Here is a 6225-nt window from a genome sequence, read left to right on the forward strand (position 1 = left end):
GGACAGCAATGGCTTTCTACTGCTGGTCAGGACCTGCCAGACGTACAGCTGCTAAAGTCATCACCGGGCTATCATAGATCCATCACTGGCCCGACACTGAGCATGAGCTGATGTTCAAACTTCTAAGATCACAACCCTTAAATGAGAGATAATCCCTCATTGTTTATGTGCCTAATGACCAGGTTTCGTCAAGGCCCTAATATAAACCAAGCAAAGTTTTTGCAGCTTTTCTGTAAATTTCATCAATGTCCAGTGCTACTTTTATGTCTCACTATGCATCACTTAGCGGTCTTTCTCTCTTTTCATACCAACACAAGTTAGAATAGCTACTTGCCACCATCTTAAATTAATAACAATATAATATAAATATATAATCAACAAATAACATTTGAATTTAATAAGAAAGTTAATCACCTCATTTTTAAGAAGTCCTGATTGTTGTTGCTTGTTGCGTTGCAGGTTAGGCCAAAAAAAAAAATTCTGTAAATCAGATTTTTTTTGGCTTTATTGTATCATAGGACAGTGTGCGAGTATCAAACTTTAGGATAGCACCTCTCTTACACTCTAAAAAATAATGTGTTGGCTCTACAAAAAAAAAGTAACGCAATAGTTTGCATCAATTTTTTGGAGTTATGACAACTTTGAGTGAATTTACGTTCAACCAACAAACTACATTGATTTAGAGGAACTTTGTAGCATAAACACATACTTTTAAGTTGATTACTCAAAAAAAAAAAGTGAAACTTGAAGATTACAGAAACTCTTTTAAATGTGAAACATAACAGCATTAAACACTAACAGGTCACGCCAAAGTCACGCCCCCCAGTGGTGAACCATTGAAATTTCGAAACACTTATGATGTAACGAAGCCTCGTTTACTGAAATCACGTGACTTTGGCAGTTTGATACGTGCTCCGAACCACTGATTCCAAACAAAAGATTCGTAAAGCTTCAAAGCTTCGTGAAGCAGTGTTTTGAAATCACACTTCACTAGATTGTTGAATAAAGTTGTTATTTTGTTTTTTTGGCACACAAAAAAGTATTCTCGTCGCTTCATGATATTAAGGTTGAACCACTGTACTCACATGAACTGTAGCTTTCTGGGCATTGAAAGTGTTAGTTGTCTTGCTGGCAATGGAGGCCTCACTGAGCCATTGGATTTTATCAAAAATATCTTAATTTGTGTTCCAAAGATGAACGAAGGCCTTACGGGTGTGGAACGACATGAGGGTGAGTAATTAATGACATAATTTTAATTTTTGGCTGAACTAACCCTTTAATATACAAACAAAATTAAGTTGATGTAATGATCAACATTATCATGTCAACAAAACTCAACAAAATAATGTTTGCAACTTAAAATGTTTAATTAAAAGAATAAATTAGAATTTTTGAATTGCACCCGCGCATTTAAGTCGTGGTAACAGGTCCCTTAAATGTGAAGTCTGTGACATCTGGCAGACTATTTGCGGAATTGTTTAAAACTATCTCACTGACACTTCCAGATTCCTAATAAATTCTGTCATGAGGTGATTTCTGACTGGCTTTTAACTACAACACTACAGCTGGATCACAGTGTCATCTGAGAAACTCAAACGTCTATCAAAGCTGTCATAATGCACATTCATGCAGCTTCAGCTGAAAGCACAGCAGCCTGGAAACGTATTACAAGCCGTTTATCTTCAAGCTTATCGTCTTGTGTTTGTCATGGCTATCTGCGTAATGAGTTTTCCATCTTTCTTCTTATGAAAGTGTCAGTCAAAACCAATTATTGCTCACTGGAAATATAACTGCCAACTTCAACTAAGAACTGGCTCATCTAAGATAAGTTAAACAGATGGAAGGAAATTAAATGTCTTTTGTGACGTTTTAAAACAATGATATAGAAACTGTATTATACAGTATGTATGTTACCAGATTTTTAGTAGTACTTACCTGTGAATGCCATGATGCTAAAGTGTTGTTGGTGGCATTGCTATGTGGTTGTTTGGAAGTTCACTAGTGTTTGTGATGTTCAGGTCTCTATACTGTATATATGGCTTGGGTCCCTCCTTTAATTTAATGAGATTTTGTTCACCCATGAGGTGAAATTTGTCCACTCGCTTAAGGCATGATCACATATACATCATTTGACAATTTTTCACAGAAATCCAGTCATTTCAAAATGTATCTACGCAATCTGAAATTTCATGTGAGGGCGAATGATTTTGTGGTTATTTTGAAGATGTCGCAACGGGATCATGCGGATTTGTTGTGCTGACCAACAGAAAGCTGTTTGGTTTGAAAGTGACTTCTGTGTGAACTGTGCTTCATACATCAGTACACTATTGACAATAGACCTTTTTTGCCCAAAATGTGATTTCGCATTTCACTAATATGACCACAATGAATAATAATAGGAAACTTTCACAATAAACTACATGATTTGATGTCCATATCACAAACAGTATTGGACAAGTAACGTGCCAAAGTTTACTACCATAAAGTTAGAGATTCAAGTCTTTAACAAAATAGAAAACATCAATCTAATTATTATATTTTACACAAGTGTTTGCCTAATTTGATGCAGAGAAAATGTATTCTGAAAGCCAATTGTGTAATATTTTTGTGGTTTTTCTGAGAGATGTCCATCACAGTACCACACCCTGTCATTCACCAGCTTGCTCACACAATTACAACCATGTACACACTACCACAATGTGACATCAATAAAAATCCCCATTCAATATTGCATTTTATATTGGACCAAATCCCAGATACTATCTTTAGGACACACTTATAAAATAATAACATCACTGTCTTAGTCTCAAACTCCCTAGACTCATTCACACTCACTGCTGTCCTGTCTGTGAGACACACAGCACACATTCCCCAGCGTCTCTACCAATAAAAAATCACTCAAGACGCACAAAATAATACATATCAGCTGAGTGATGGAAGAGTGTTCTTCACAATACTTAATCAAGCAAATCTTTATATTTGAAATTAGTTAAAACAAAATATATGTAAATAATGAAATGCACCTTTTGAAACAAGACAAACACACTTAAATAGAGCAATTTCTTAAAATCAAGCAAAATTAAATTTTATAAAATGTCAATGGATAAATAAAAACATACCAGCACAGTAAATATCAGTTAATATCATTAAAATATAGATTTTTGGCAAACCATCAGGTAAAATATTTCCTCATGAATAATAAAAAAAAAAGTAGGAATCATATTAACAAAGATTAAAAATAACAATTATATGACTGTCTATTTCTAAAATAAGTATTTTTTTTTTTTTTTATATAGACACTTCTCTGAGTGACTGAAGCCTGTATGAGGTCTTGATTTCCTCTCTCTGGTGGGTGTCTGCACCTGTTAGCCTGAGCCTGGATTCCCCCCTTCCCTAAATTTCCCCCAAACGGGACTCACCTTCTGAGGCTTCCCAGCTGGACTGTCCTCACTGAGCAGAGAGTGGGTGAACACTATAGTCACAGACGTAGTGAAGAAATACAGTGTTGCGTGGACTTCCCCAGTGAGAGTGAAGAGAGGTGTTATTCCAACCGGCTGACTGCGGGACAGGGAAGAGAGAGGTTGAGAAGATTGAGAGAGGTAAAGAGAGTGAGAGAGAGAAGGGTGGACTGGTTTCCTATTACACTCCTCTCCTCTTGAGCCCCCCTCCTCTTTTCTTTCCCCTCCTCTCTCTCTCTCTCTCTCTCTACAAGTAACTGAACAGATATTCCAGACCTCTGACTCGGAGTCTCACTTTGCCTGCATGCGCAGTGAGCAGCAGTCTAGGGACGGTGCCAGGACTCCAGAGTCAGACTCTGCTTATTGAAGCCCCTTTAGATCCATCACTGGATGCAGAAGTTACTGTACTTAATTTACATTTATATAAAATGACAACCCAACACAGCAGGGGGAAAAAATATTTTCCATAATTCACAGACTCTAAATCCAGCTGCCATCTTTAACTAATTAAAATATCAATCTTTAAGACTATTTAAATAAAAGTACCATATGCAAGTAAGTTAACGTGAATATAATACTGTATTTTCAAAAGTTTGGGGTCGGTACCATTTTTTTTAAAGAAATATTGAAGTGCTCACCAAGGCTACATTTATTTGATAAAAAATACAGTAAAAACAATAATATTGTGATTTATTTAGAAAATGGTCATTTTGATTTGTAATAATATTTTAAAATGTTAAAAATATTTATTTATATTTAAAATATATATTTAAAAATGTATTCTTATGGTGGCAAATATATATACAGCTCTGGAAAAAATTAAGAGACCACTGCAAAATTAGCAGTTTCTGTGGATTTACTATTTATATGTATGTGTTTGAGTAAAATTAATGTATTTTTGTTTTATTTTATAAACTACTGACAACATTTGAAAATGACAACTAGTCAAAAAAGATGTCATGTTTTCATACCTCAAATAATTAAAAGAAAACACTGTAACACTTTATTTTAGGGTTCTTTAACTAGTTGCTTATTAGCATGCATATTACTAGAATATTGGCTGTTTATTAGTAATTATTAACCATATATTAATGCCTTATTCTGCATGACCTTATTCTACAATCTTAATCCTACCCAATACCTAAACCTAACAACTAACTTACTAACTATTAATAAGCAGTAAATTAGGAATTTATTGAGGAAAAAGTCGTAGTTAATAGTGAATACATGTTCCCTATACTAAAGTGTTACCGAAAACACATTTATATTTGTTTTAAAGAGCACAATACTAATGTTTTAAGTTAGGAAGAGTTCAGAAATCAATATTTGGTGGAATAACCCTGATTTATAATCACAGCTTTCACGAGCTTTGGCATGCTCTCTACCAGTCTTTCACATTGCTGTTGGGTGACTTTATGCCACTCCTGGCATAGCTCGGCTTTGTTTGGTGGCTTGTAACCTTGTGTGCTTCATATTGATCACATTCCAGAGGTTTTAAATGGGGTTCAGGTCTGGAGTTTGGGTTGGCCATGATCTTGATCTGATGGTCCTCCATCCACACCTTGATTGTCCTGGCTGTGTGGAATGGAGCATTATCCTGCAGGAAAAAAACAATCCTTTGAGTTGGGGAACATTGTCAGAGTAGAAGGAAGCAAGTTTTCTTTCAGGATAACCTACTACACTGAAAAAAATGATTTTTTGATGCTGTTCTCTTTAAATTAAACAACTTATTTTGATTCAACGCCATTGTATCAGGTTTGTGGTTTAAATGTGATTGATTCATGTTAAATTGACTTGAAACGATTACTCTTTGACTTAACTTGATGTTTTCATATTGGAATAACATGTTTCAATCAAGTAAACCCAACCAGGACTCAATCAAACAGGATTTTCACTTCCCATCATGCTTTGCAAAGGAGCTGAACTAGGAGTGTAAATGTTGAAATAAAGTGTTATTTTAAGCAGTTTTTAGGAAGATGAGAAAATGGAAAGACTTTTTAATGTTTACTGTTCTATTATGTTGGTATTTAAAAGTTTCTGTTAATTAATAGTTTTAGGGTTACCATTGTGGTGAATTGTTGCACTTGTGCTTGGGTTGAGGACCTGCTAACAAACTTTCAAATTACTTTAATAAGAAAGTAATCACTGTGGTCGTGCTCTGGGTTGCATTTCCCAAAAGCATTGTAAGCCTATGTTGATTGTAAAACCATTGCCACCAATGGACTTATGATCAATTTAGGCTTTACAATGTTTTTGGTTAAGGCAATTTAGGATGCATCCAGTATCACATCTAGATTTCTAACACAGAACATCACAAAAGTTATATAAATCACAAAATTAAACAAGAAGAATTAATTGTAAAAATCAATGTATATGAAAACAATTTATTTTTTATTTATTTATTTATTGCTTTTTATTTATTTTATTTTAAATGAACACAATTGATTCTAGTTAATTTAACATGGTTGAATCTATTGGATTTTACTTGTCTCAATCATGTGGAACCACTGTCCATGATTGAATTGAGTAAGTTGGACATAACTATTTTACATAGATTCTTCCTTAGTCAGTTGTTTTGTCACAACTCAAGGATTTTGCATAGAGTAAAAATAAACCTTTAATATTAATAAAAACTAAGTTGGTTGTGTTGACCCAACGTAAGTACATTAAATTGGAATAACAGAATTGCATAATGCTAAAATAAAGCAACTTAATCATGTGGAAATCCTTTCCATGATTTTTTTATGTTCGTTCAAAGAGTTATTTT

At 34.2% G+C, this 6225-nt stretch overlaps 1 protein-coding gene across 1 annotated transcript in view; it reads right to left on the reverse strand.

Moving 5' to 3' along the window:
• The window catches only part of sema3c (sema domain, immunoglobulin domain (Ig), short basic domain, secreted, (semaphorin) 3C), a 67850-nt gene extending 64175 nt beyond the window's left edge, over positions 1–3675 (reverse strand). The window contains exon 1 of the mRNA XM_051891178.1: positions 3420–3675. The gene's annotated coding sequence lies outside the window, so the exon portion shown is untranslated. The remainder of the gene's footprint in view (positions 1–3419) is intronic.
• Between the last annotated feature and the right edge of the window lie 2550 nt (positions 3676–6225).

This window comes from Ctenopharyngodon idella, chromosome 4 (genome assembly GCF_019924925.1).
Source record: "Ctenopharyngodon idella isolate HZGC_01 chromosome 4, HZGC01, whole genome shotgun sequence".
Classification (NCBI taxonomy): Eukaryota; Metazoa; Chordata; class Actinopteri; order Cypriniformes; family Xenocyprididae; genus Ctenopharyngodon; species Ctenopharyngodon idella.